The 13629-nt window shown below is 37.2% G+C and overlaps 1 long non-coding RNA gene across 2 annotated transcripts; it reads left to right on the top strand.

Annotated features, from left to right (window-relative positions):
• Positions 1–6: 6 nt before the first annotated feature.
• Positions 7–9020, top strand: LOC121033050 (uncharacterized). 2 transcript variants are annotated; one of them, XR_005791667.1, is made up of 3 exons: positions 7–302; positions 3702–3770; positions 8704–9020. It is a non-coding gene; the product is annotated as an uncharacterized LOC121033050 (long non-coding RNA). The 2 variants fall into 2 exon arrangements; XR_005791666.1 differs by having other exon boundaries at positions 7–1230.
• The last annotated feature ends 4609 nt before the right edge of the window (positions 9021–13629 follow it).

Genomic DNA, 13629 nt, shown 5'->3' with positions numbered 1-13629 from the left:
CGGCCTCAGCGAGCGCGACCGACGCGAGTCGCAGCCGCCACCGCCGCTCTCCCCGCGCTCGCCGCACGCGCTGCCAGGCTGCGCGGCCCTCTCTCTTCTCCTCTCCTCCCCGCCCGCTGCCGCCGCCGCCCTCGCCCCCGCCTCCCTCCTCCGCCGAGCTTCCCCGCCCGCGTCGTGGCCAATCGGAGGCCACCGAGCTGCGGCTGTAGCCGGCCAGATCCACGGCAGCCGTCCGCCCCCGCCCCGCCGAAGCACCCCGTTTTTGCTGCAGCCCGCGGGGGGTCGCCGGAGGGAAGTCTGGGGTGCGTGGAACACCGCCCTGGCAGGTGGAGGGGCTGCGGGAAATAAAATAACTTGCACAGGAACTTGATGGTTGGCAGGTTCATCGTTGGACCGCGATGAGGGATTAGAGATTAGGAAGGGAGGGGGAATGCCTCCGAGGTAGCCGAACGCACGCTTCTCTTTCTGTTTTGTCATTCTTTCGAGATAGATGATTTTTCTGGGTAGGGACAGACACAGCAAACTAGCAACGCAGGCAGAGCCCACCCTGGCCATTGTTGTCTGAGGTGCTTGCCATGAGCCACCTGCGGGCCAGGGAGGGCGGAGGCCGCAGTTTCTCTTCGGCGCTAGTACTTCTCCCACCTTTGCAGATGTACTGGAATAGCCCAAGTTTGTGTGTTGTTTCGTTTTCTTTTGTTCCCTCTGGGAATTTGAGAGTGCGCGTTATTTTATTTGAAGTCTCCCGTTTTATATTTCTACTCGTCAGTGGTACTGTTCACAATTTTTAACAAACAGTTTTCAGGGAGTTTGACTTCCTTGCTTACACCACCTTCCAACATCATCAACAAAGAAAACCAGAAGAAATAGAAAGAAAGGGGTAAACAATCTAAAAGCCAGAACTGTCTGTGAAAATAGGATTATCTAAAAGACAAAATGACATTACAGAGTTCGCACCCAGGAAAGGAGTTTTGCTTCCTCTCTGTAAGGCATGAACTTGGAGTGGGACACAAAAAGTGAGAGACTTTACAAGTTTGGGTCACAAACATTTGTGAAATGGAGGGAGGGGTGAGGAGTAACTGATTTGGGCAAGATAATACATTTTTTCCAGAACTTTTTTTTTTTTTTTAAGTATTACAGGTAAATAAAAATACCGGTTTTATCTAAGCGTTTCCATACTCTGGAGGTCGTCGAACTTCGTTGCAGTTAATGAACATTATTCCTCTGCTTTGGGTAACTGAAGTATTAACATTATTTGAATTTGAGTTTCAGGATACTGATCATTTAAGAACTTGATGAATCTCTAAAAATCAAGTACTAATTTCTTTGACATGAGTGATGCAGCTTTTAATAATGTACAATTGCTGGCTAGGCTTTTAAATTTTTAATATTCATAGGGAAGCTTATTCAATTTTAATTAAAACATAATATTGTAGGCCATTTTTAAAATGGATCTCAAAAAAATTTCCTGGATTTTCCTCTCAAAAGAATAAGGAAGGTCATGTTAATCAATTTAAAGATGAAAGGTGAGGCTTGTTCTTTCTCTTTCTCTTCTTTGCTAAATATTATTGTCACACCATTGCTAATCGGCCTAAAAGTTCTCCTTGCAATAGGATATTTATAAGTTCCAATTTCAAGGAACTGTACATAATAGTAAAACTTTCAGTAGCAATATGGATATACTGTTTGTTGTATCACCAAGTGGCATTTATAGAACCTGTCTTCATGCTTAAGAATTAAGCTTTGATCCTGGACATGAGACCTTAGTTTACATCCTCCCCACTCCCAGCAGTAGCCATTGATGTTTATTGCTGTTCTGATTACTTTAAAGTTAGAACAGATTTCAGCCTGAATAACTCTATTGCTTGTTAGTATTATTTGCTAGAAGCTTTAAACATCATGCCCTTATAAATTAAACTCTTACTATGACTTCAAAATCTGCTTTGGAATGCCTGTCAGCTAACTAATTCTCTGATTCCAATAGTTTTTTGATCATACAGATAAGAACTTGCAGCATTTTTAAAAAATTTGGTCCAACTTGCATGGATCTCCTTTTTCAATGGTTGTGAATTGCTTTGGAATCTTGTCTGAGATTAACTTGATCACATGGTCAGCCACATCTTGCTAATCAGCCTTTTATCACAAGAAGGAATAGCCTAGTCTAAAATCATGTTATTGGAGACCTTGTGCATCCATTTGATGTTCATAAAATTAGATCTAGTGTTGACTTTGGTACGCAACACATCCTTGCCTCCATTGTACCATAGTTAAGATAATCTAATGGGGCCATTCATTTCACTAGGCAAATGGTGACCGAACTCTTAAGATTTTCAGCTTCTGATCACAGCACTGTCAGTCAAAAACTAACTTTCCATCAGCCTAAAGAACTCCAGGGCTGCAGGGGGCTTGGCAGTGACCCAGGGAAACAGCCAAGTGGTGGGGAAAAAGGGAGAAGACAAGAAAATAACAAAAATTAAGTCTGAGTTCATACATTAAAAATCAGTCTAATCCTTTGATTTCTGGCGCATGGGCTGCTGCTGATTTACTACAAGAAGTCTGCAAATAAATATGTGCACCAAGCATCATGGACAGACTGAATAAACCATGTGTCCTGCATCCATAGCCAGTCTTCATAGATAGATAGATAGATAGATAGATAGATAGATAGATAGATATCATGATGATTCAGTTTTAAAATTTTATTTCAAAGTAAATCGTAACAATTTTTTGTTCTGGTGTATTTTCTCAAACTGGAGATGCTAAACCTACAAATACATCATGCCAGTGTTTTCGTATAAAAGGGTCCTCACTTTGGAAACAAACCACAAATAGTAGTAGTCTGCCTGCAGCCCCCCACATACAGCCTCTCTTCGCAAATGCCCAAACACTTGTCTTTACCCTGCAAAGGTCCTTCCCAGATACTGAATGAAGGCACTCCTTCACTTTTCCTCCTTCTCTCAACCTCCTTTGGAAGCTAGGATTGACCCTTATCCCTTAGGAAATGTCCTGCATGTTGCAAGTTTCTCCCCAATTAGCTTTAGTATATTAAAGCTGACCTTTCCTGGGCAATACCCGTTTTATAGAGTTATGGAATGTTTTAATTAAAGTTAAAGAGGATCTATGCAACCCCCTTATTTTCTAGGAACACTGAAGCTTAAAGAGGTTCACAAGGCTACCCACTGGCAAGTAGGGAACCCCAATGAGACACAGGTTCTCTTACTCCCTGTCCTATGTAAGCTCTTTACATTAATCTCAACAGTCCCTTTTAACTTTAGAAAAATCAATGATACGAAATGAGAGGAAGGTTTAACAAAAACAAGAAAAAGAAAATTTAATGAGGCTGGGGATTTGTCCTTTATTTCTCTTAGATATTTTGTTCTTTGCAGTGTATGTAACATGGGGCACATAACTGCTTTTCTCTCTGCGGGTCTCAGTTCTCCGGTGCCTTTTTCAGTGTGATCATCTCACCATATTTAGTGTGATTCTGGCGTTTCAAGATTCATATCTTTCATACAACCTGGCTGCTGAGTACAAGCTGGCTGTTCATTTGGCACTCTACCAGGGAAGTCGCGATCTGTCCCAATACTAGAAGAAAAACCCGGCTTTATTTTTTTTTAACCTACTCTTATTTGGGGGATATTATTTACCTTTCTTTCCTTTATTTAAAATTTTAATTTTTTTATTTTTTTTCTTTTCTTTTTTAGGTTTTTGGGGTTTTTGTGCTTTTAGTATTTGAAAATCAAACTCAATGTTTCCATGGAAAATATAACCAAGTAAGTAACTTGAAGCACTTATGGTCAAGTAAGTGAATAAGGGAGTGATAAATTTCCATGACCAGGGAAGCAATTCACAAGCAGCCTTTATATTACAGGGAGCACCCCTTCATCCCCCAGAAGAATCCCTTCTGGAAGGTAAAAGGGCATAATAAACAGATTATGATTTTGAATTCAGGGGGACCTAGCTCTATGAACTTGGTTGAGTTTCTCAACATTTCTAAGGGTCTTTTTTATGATCTCTAAAATGTGGATAATATATCAGTATTTCTTAAGAAAGCCTGATATGAACACAGTGGAACATAGTAAGGCATTGGCATTTTATGTATGTGTATTACATAGCCTTATTTCCATTGAGGATTTGGAATGGAGTTACTCAGTGAATGTTCCTCTCACCTCCTGCAGTACCGTTTGCAATGAAAACAAACAAATAAGGCTTTTGGGGAGGCTCAGATTTTACAAAGCAACACAAAATCTCTAATGTAGATAATAATGGCTGAATAAATATTCTACAGACTGACAAAAGTAATAAATATTTGGTGGCTTTAAAAGGTGCATAAAAACATTAAGAATATTAAGGTATTAGTAGGAAACTATCTTAAATATTAATGTATTGATTTTATATAGGAAAACAAACTCATTTTTGAATTGTCTCATCAATTGATAATAGCAAGACCGGGACTAAAACTTACTTTGCTTAGAACCTTTCTCCAGAGAACCTGATTTGTCATTTCTCGAACCACTTTCTGTGTGTTCCCAGAGTCAAGATTTCACAGTTGATTTCAGAGCCCTGCTTGAACATCAGCTGTATTTGAGAAAATATAATTTGCATGACATTCAAGAAATCTACCTTCTGCTTGGGAAGCATAGGTAGTTATGGGATAACAGCAGCACTTGGGATTACTTCAGAATCAGAAGGCCTATTTCTCAAGATAAACGTTTCTGCAGAAAATAAAACAAATCATGCTGAAGACTTTGGTAACATTGGTTGTGCCAAACCTTTGCCCTTGTGTCCTTTTAAAAGCAAAGATCTGCCTTCTGGAAGGTTCCAAAATATAACTGTCAGGGTTTAGAGGATACTAAAACATATTTAGTATCTGAACTTATACTGACTCTGTGCCCTTTCCTCCAGTGAAATTCAAGGCAGTTGATAAAGTATTTTTTGGACTCAGGAGATCATTGTTCTCTTCCCAGATCTATGGCTGGCTGGATAATCTTAAACATGCCACTTAATGTCTTTACATATTTTCTTACCTATACAACCTAAATAGTTCCACTTTCCTCACAAAATGCTGAGTGGTCTAAGAAAATAATGTCAGTAAAGCCTGTTTAGTTCTTTAGAGAGAAGTTTTAGATAAATATATGGTACTCTTTAAGGCTGTGGATTCAGCTATCACAAGAGGAATGATTATTTGGTACCTAAAGTTAAGTCACATTTTTTTTAATGTTTATTTATTTTTGAGAGAGAGACAGAGCATGAGTGGGGGAGGGGCAGAGAAGGAGACACTGAATCACACAAGCTGTGAGATCATGACCTGAGCAGAAGTCAAGCCACTTAACCGACTGAGCCACCCAGGTGCCCCAAGTTAAGTCACATTTTAATGATGTGGCACAACCAACAAGCTGCCTTGTGCTTATTAAATCATTCTCCTTTTTTCCCCTGGACTCACCCACAAGTTTAAAAAATAATATATTTATCTGCCTATTACAAAGCCCAACACATGCTCATCCATAGATATTTGAGAAAATTATATTCAGTTAAACACACCATAATCATTCATAGAGGATTTCTTATATTACAATACAATCTGGAAAGATACAGTCTAAGTTATCCATTTAAACAGTGAACGTAAAAAATCAACAATAGTCCCATTTATTACAGAATTTGCACTGTATGTCACTGTGATTCATCCTTTCCATAGCTCAAAAGAGCTGAGTGATTATCATAAATAAGCATTTTCTTTCTGGGAGGTCTATTATTTTGAATCATCCTTGAGAAGCTTTTTAGAAAATCTATTTGTGGGAGATGGGAATATTCTCACTTCTAAAGTAGCTGGCCAGCCAATAATAAACATGTATTTGTGTTATCCAAGCCATATGAAATTTCAAATCCTTTGAGGCCTACTAGAACCTGAAATGACTTCAGGCGAAGGAAGAATTCTTCAAGGATTCTGGTCCTCAGGACTATGAGGAAAGGGGTGAGCAGCTGGCAGGAACAAATGAGCACAGCTGGACATCAGAAGAAGGAAAGAACCAAAGCATCTGAAGTTTGTGCTCTGTCATGAGAGAAGGGGCTTATGATGTAGACAGAATGTTAACTATGGCTAAACTACAGGCTAGGGGCAAGATCTTAATCCTAGTAATTGATCAATAAATGTTCAGTTTTCGAAGTGAGTCATACCAAAAACAAAAAAAAAAAAAAAAAAAGAGAGAGAGAGAACATGGAATTTGGACAAGAGTGTGGGATAGCCTTGTAGCATCCAAAACTGACAGGAAGGTCCACATAACAGGACAACTGATAAGTAACAATCATCCAGGGCGGTTCAGAATTCTCTCCCAGAATTTGCACATCTCTAGATAAGGCCACATCATCATCAGCAGTAAGAAAGTGTCACTCTGAGATGCTTGCTGGTGGGGATGTGTGCTGCTATTCCCAGTTCTCAAATTGTTACATCAAGAAATATTAAAAACCTATTATACTTCAAAAATTCTCCCTCTTGAGTTGTTTTTATAAAGTTGGAAATTATGTAAAATGGCTTTTGGTAGTTATAATTACCAAAAAGGCTATAGCCTTTTTTTTTTTAATTCAAAATAAACTCTATCCATATGTTAGTGAGATAGTATAAGAAGGTATAAGTTAGCTTCTTTAATTTTTTTTATTTTCTGGATGTAGAACCTCACAGATGGATCCTTAATTTTCTTATCTCTCTCGTTTTTCTCCGTTCCCTGCCCCCTTCATTCTCTCTCTTTTATATACATTTTCTGGCAGATTTATTTAGCTTTTCTTCCAGACTTTCTGTTGAATATTTGGTCATATTTTTGATTTCCAAGAGTTTTTGTTTGTTCTCTGATAGTTTCTTTTATAGAAACTTGCTCTTGTTTCATAAATGTAAGAGCTTCTCTTATCTTTCCATACTACTTTAAAAGTTTTCTTCCATTTCCTGAATTATCTCAGTTTACTCTCTGTTGCTTTTCTTGCAGTGTTTATTTTTGTCTCTGTCTTTCATGTCAGAGGCTTTCTTGGGGAAGTGGATTATGTTCAGTGTGCAGAATTTCACTCGATCCTCCCAGTTTTCCTTAAGCCATCCTACCCGGCCTGCACTTTGCTTCGGTGATGGGTTCACAGACTGTTTCTAAGATGTCAAGAACCTTCTTAGAACCAAAGTCTCCTAACCACTGTCTTCTCACACTCTGATGAAATAGGAGTCATTACCCCTCCACTTACAGTACATGCCTATGCCGGTATGGGTCCTGGAACTAGTTTCTGCCCTAGAGAAGTATTTAAAGGGCCTCCCCAGCTGAGACAGGCTCAAGCCACACTGCACTCTGCTGGTGGCTTGACCTTATTTTTCTCTTTCTAGATTTATCTGTGACTTATTCCTTGACAGAGGTAGGAAGAAGCCCTAGGTGATTATCTGGAGCCTGGATGCCTGCTGATACTTTTTCCCTGACTGGATATATACACATCAGTCCCCAAGTTATCCATGGAAGCAGCTTAGGATACCATTGTGATCTAGCCTTTACTGAAGTTCATGAAGAACCCCCACCACCACCACTCCCCACTGCCCTGTTATTCTCCATGTTCTGGGAGAAATAGTGTTTCCTTCACATATTACCTAGTCCCACTTCACTGTTTTAACACCTATAGTTTGCAGCTTAAAACAAACAAACAAACAAACAAACAAACAAACAAACAGACAAACAACAAACAAAACCCTTCTAAATCCTCTATCCTCAACATAATATAAATAATAGTTATGAAAACCATTCTTAAGTTTGTCCCACGTTCTGTTGAAGCAATCCACAGGTGTGTATTCATCCTCATGTGTTCACTTGTGTTTGCACTAGCTGAAACAATCCAGAAAGCAGTACTTATCCATATAATATGGATGGAATAGTATTTCAAATAGACTAATGAAATATAAATTTACAATATTGGTAATCCAAACCTCAAATCTGGAGTAGTTGAGAAAAACAGACTTCAGTAACTAAGGGATCTGCCACAATGATTTCAACCTTTTTTTTGGATGCTGTTGTCACACAGTATGTGTGTACTAAAATGTCCTAGAAAAAGCATCATTTTTTGGAATGAAAAGAGCATCCTATAAATGTATGTGAATCAATATGTGCCCTTGCCCCAAATATTGTGACAAATTCCTAGTGGGGAAGCCCATCACTAGTATCCTCCCTAACGTTCCTGCTGTTGAGAATCATTGATTGAATATTTAATTCCTCTTGCCTTTCCCTTAGTGTGAACCTTCTATTATTCATCTGAAGTCTAATGAGGTTGAATTTCATAACCTTATTGTTCAACAATGTGCCACCACTTCACCTTATAGTGACTTATAAAGATTTTATACACATGATGATTTCAAGCTTGGAGTTAAAAGGGATATATTTACATCCATTAAACAGCTGTGTAGAAATTGTTCACCATTTCATCAGAAGTTATATTTCCAGAGAATCAGTTCTAAAAAATGTATTTCTTCTGCTTAGAATGTCCAGTGTATCTTCTAGTAAAATTGGGTAGCTTACCACTCACTAGTAGCAACATAGAAGAGGAAAAAGCCTATTTTTAATTATTAAGAAAATACTTTCTCTTTAAAAAAAAAAATAAGGGACTTTAAAAAGCTTGTGTCCAAATTGGATCACTTATCTGAGAGTGAAACAAAATATAACACAGATCCTGCAAATCTTTTTCTTTTACTCTTAGCTCTACAGAGGACAGGAAGACGTCAGAGCTACTCTGCACAGACTCCAGAATTTGTAGGAAAAGAAACGAAGGGGTGGTGACAGGCTGGCAGCGGGGGAGAACCATGGTGAGCAGGAACACGGACACTTGAAGCCTGCAGTGAGAGTTTCCAACTCAACATGCCTGGCAAAAGTTAGCAATGAATAGATGATGAATTGAGATAGCTCCTGCCTGAAGGAAAGCAACCTGCTTAGATCTGAATAAGCAGGAAATTCTTCAGTTTGTTCAGCAGAACCTAGAAAAGATAACCCTAGAATCTGGCTAAAATCCTAAAGGCATTCCATGTAGTACACGTTTTTTGGTTTGTTTGTTTTGTTTTTAAGAAGCACAAAATCAGGGTCTCCTGGGTGGCTCAGCTGGTTAAACATCTGACTTCAGCACAGGTCATGATCTCATGGTTTGCGAGTTCGAGCCCCACATCGGGCTCTGCGCTGACAGCATGGAGCCTGCTTGGGATTCTCTGTCTCCCTCTCTCTCTGCCCCTTCCCCATCCGTGCGTGCTCTCTCCCTCAAAGTAAATAAACTAAAACAACAACAACAACAACAACAACCCAAAAAGAATCACAAAATCAACCTAGTTGCTTGCATGTTGTACACCATTAAGAAATCACTTTGCATTCCTCTTTAAGTCCTAAAGTTTAAATTGCTGATGGCATCTCCTATAATCAATATGGCAAAATCGGATTATTACCAAAATTAAAGTAAAAAAACAATTGCTATTTATAGTTTTCCAAAGTTAACATTAAAAAGAAAAAAAACCAACCCTGAATTAAAAAAAGTCTTCACTAACAGCAAAAAACTCATGTGTGGTCCTCCAAAATGTTGCATTTATTTTAAACAACCAATATCATAATTACTAGTTTTTCCAGAAATCAAACTCTTAAAATCTTTATGCTATTTTTCAAATATAAAAATAAATGTTTTGTATCCTTAGTTACCAGTTTCCCAATTCCTGTTTTCATTTAAAAATATTTGCTATTGACCACAGTTTTCTTCCCTAAACATTTTTCTTTGTCCTCCTTTGAGTCAAATTCATAGCAAATATACTTTCTTAGCTCTGTGTGACTGATGCTATTTTTAAAAATCTGTATATATCTGAGTCAGCTTATAATATCTTAAAAACAAAACAGTGAATAAAAAAGGCAGTAAGGAGGAAGTAGGTGGAGAGGAAAGAACAAAAAGATACTTAGTTATTCACACTGCTGACTCTTTCTGTGCTTTCTTTAAAAGTCTAATCCTCAAACAGGTGTAGTGTGGCCAGGCTCTATGAGCCAGCCATTAGGAGGTGCTCATAGTTTAGAACAAATTCTTCAGACCTTTAAGGCTACTTGTCATCTCATTTTTGTGCTTTTTTGCCAAATTTATCTTTAATTTTAGAAATTTTATTTCACTCGAACTTACCACTTGTAAAAATTGTCAAGCTGACAGGTCTGGAAACCAAGGTCATCCAATTAGGCCAAAACACAAAATGCTTCTATGGCATCTATCACCACAAAACACCAATAGGCCCTTAGACAAACACATCAGATTAAAGGAAAAACATGTATTTGAGAAGGAACAACTTTCCAGCTACTTTACCTTCAGACAGATAAAGCTGATGATAATTGGTATAGAGCAGTGGTCTTCAGGAAGTTTTCCCAAGGGCAGCATCTAATTTTGTAAAATAGAAGGGTACGTTTGTATCCTGAATATGCCTCCAGGGTAGAGTCTACTCTCATAAAGCAGGTTCACAGCTGTTTATTATGGACACTGTTCAGACTGTGAACTATCCATTCTGTTTCCACCATTATTGCTTTTTATTTACTATATCAGACCCACACTGACTGGCTCCTTGACAAGTGTTCAGCAAAGATATGAACATGCATGGCACAATACAGAGTCAGAGACAAGCAAGGCCCCTGGAATCCTTGGTAGGCTTCCTTTGCCAATGAGTCACTGTTTGGAGGAGAGAGAAAAGGATTTTAGGCTGGTTGTTTGTAATAGAAGTTATTGTTAATGGATTATAGCTATCTGTACAAGTACCAAAGCTTTTAGAACACCGTGCATGCATTACTCAAATGATTTTAGGATGGCTTCAGTGATCTCTTATCAGTTATCAAGTTCAGTGTGACAATAAAACATTGACACTGAAACATTATGTTTTCAAATTTTTGTATTAAAATCAACCAACACAGAAAATTTAAAAAAATCATACAACTAATAAAATAGAGAACCAGTTAAAAAATATTATTACTTGGAGTTAACGTCTGATGAACAGGCATATTTATTTTACTTTCCTATTTTTGGTACCCAACTCACAGTAAATCTTACGCGCCTGTGGTTTTTTTTGTTTGTTTGTTTTCTTTTTTGTTTATTGGTTTTTTGTTTTTTTGCTTTTTTTGAGTTTTTTAGTCTGCACTGCGTAGTGTGGATCATGACACCTACTGGCAGCATAGAATTTTGCACCCTAGTTCCATAAGACACTGAAGCCCCTGTTACTTAAGACAGGTAAGGATATTTCAAATCTATGCTTGTGTTATGAGTCAATAAGAAACTCTACCGGAAAAATTGTATCTTGGAGTATGACTTTTGGTTTGGATAGGCTACATTATGCTGTGCTAACAAACATGGCCTAAAACTCAGGGGCTTAAATTAACAAAGATTTAATTCTTGCACATACTGCATGTCTGTTACAAGTTATTAGTAATGAAAAGTGTGAAATGAAGGTTGAAAGTCAATTCCATCTCCAGCTGCACTGTTACCTACCAGCCTAGCGTTCCCAGGAGAGTCACTCATTGATTCGAGATATCTTTTTTTGTCTGTTGAGCAGGGTCTTTCCATGTCTGTGTCAGTTCTGTGCTACTTTAATTGTTACAGCTTTATAAATATATTTTTTAAGCTTATTTATTTAGTTTGAGAGAGAGAGCAAGAGCAAGTAAGCAGGGGAGCGGCAGAGAGAGAGGGAGAGAGAGAATCCCAAACAGGCTCCGCACCCTCAGCACAGAGCCCCATGTGGGCTCACAAACTGTGAGATCATAACCCGAGCTGAAACCAAGGGTTAGGCGCTTAACCAACTGAGCCACCCAGGTGCCCCAACTGTTACAGTTTTATAATAAGCTTCCTATATGGGAAGACTTATTTCTTCCTCTAATTGTTGTTTTAAAAAATTCTGTGTTTTTCTTACTTGATTATGCTTCTGGGAGAAGTTTACAATATTTTTTGTTAAATTACCTTGAATTACAGTTGTTTTTTGTTTGGATGGCATTAAATTATGCATTAATTTGGTAATAACTGTAAAATATTTAGTCTTCCATATATGTCCTTTATATATCTCAAAAATATTTGTAATATTATTCATATGTTAAATGCATTTTATTAAAATAGGTCCTTGCCATCCTATTTTTGTTACAACAATAAATAAAATTTATTTACACAATTTTATTTCCACATTTGCGATTACCTGCATATAAGCATGCTATTGATTTTGTATTTTTCTCTTATAATAAATGTATAAAATGTTCATATAATGCCATTTTGCATTTATTTAAATGTCTTGCATTTATAGCTCTTAGCTTTGTGTCATGTCTTCCAGCACAGAACAAAGAAAGCATTCTAAAAAGGACATCATTATAATTTTTTTCCACATTTAATAGCAGTCTTCTTTGGGTTTAACCATTTGAAGTGTATTATGGTGACTATTTTTTAATAATACCATTGGTGTTTTCAAGAATTGTGAGACTGTTGAATATGTTTAGTGCCTTGTTCAAAAATTATGATTGTTTTTATTTTTAAAAAAATTTTTAGTTTATTTATTTATTTTGAGAGAGACAGAGAGAGTGGGGGAGGGGCAAAGAGAGAGAGAGAGAGAGAGAGAGAGAGAGAAATCCCAAGCAGGCTCTGAGTTGCCAGTACAGAGCCTGATGGGGGAACTTGAACTCACAAAATCATGAGGTCATGACCCGAGCCAAAACCAAGAGTCAGATGCTCACCCAGGTGCTCATGATTTTGTTTTTCTTGACTTAATGCTTTAATGTATTATAACAATAAATTATGTAATATTGATCCTTTTTCCACTTCTGAAGTAAATCTTACTTGATGATCTTTTTCTTATGAAGTGTTAAGTTCTACATTTTATTTGTGATTTTTAAAAGTCATATTTATTTGGAGATATGTTGACTTTTTTCTTCTATTGGTATCATTGGCAGAATCTGGTATTTTATTTATTTCTAAAAGTACTGTCATATTGTGTTTATTGCATAATTTTATTTAATATTTGCTAATAATGTTAGTGGACATTTGCTGTTACTCTATTTTTCTCTATTTATTTTCTTTTCAATTAATTTTATGACCTAATTCTTTCCTTATTTTAAAATGATCTTATTTTCTTCTTCTAAAATTTAGTTTATTTGCATTCTTCACAATGTACAGAGAATACTGATACATATGAATTCACTTTTGAATACCACTTTTAATGTTTTTATTACTTTTTACCTCTTCCTTGGTTCAATAGTTTTTTAAGAAAGTATGTTTTCATTTCTAAAGGGTTGAACCTTGTTTTCAGTACAGAAAAATTTATATTTTTTATTCCACTGTTGTCACTTAATATGGTGCATCATTTTGGTTTCTTTGAATTACTGACTTTGCTTTTGGTTTGGTATCAATTTTAATACATGCTTCTTACATATTTTATGTGAAAAAAAGTTACTGGTAATGTCAAGAACTGTGGAAAGTTGAGAATTTACCCCACTTGATGGCTAACAAGTTAGCTTCCATGGTTGTACAAATGTTGGGAGAAGATATGCAACTCTGGGGTCAGAGAGAAAGGATTTTATCACTCACAGTAGCAACAGTGGCTAGAGTATCATCATTTTTACGTAAGTTTTTCAGGCTGTGATTTCCAAAAGACAA

This window comes from Herpailurus yagouaroundi, unplaced genomic scaffold, assembly GCF_014898765.1.
Source record: "Herpailurus yagouaroundi ecotype Mexico unplaced genomic scaffold, PumYag 142, whole genome shotgun sequence".
Classification (NCBI taxonomy): Eukaryota; Metazoa; Chordata; class Mammalia; order Carnivora; family Felidae; genus Herpailurus; species Herpailurus yagouaroundi.
Note: the sequence above shows the minus strand (reverse complement) of the source record. Positions and strands in the feature narration are given on the sequence as shown.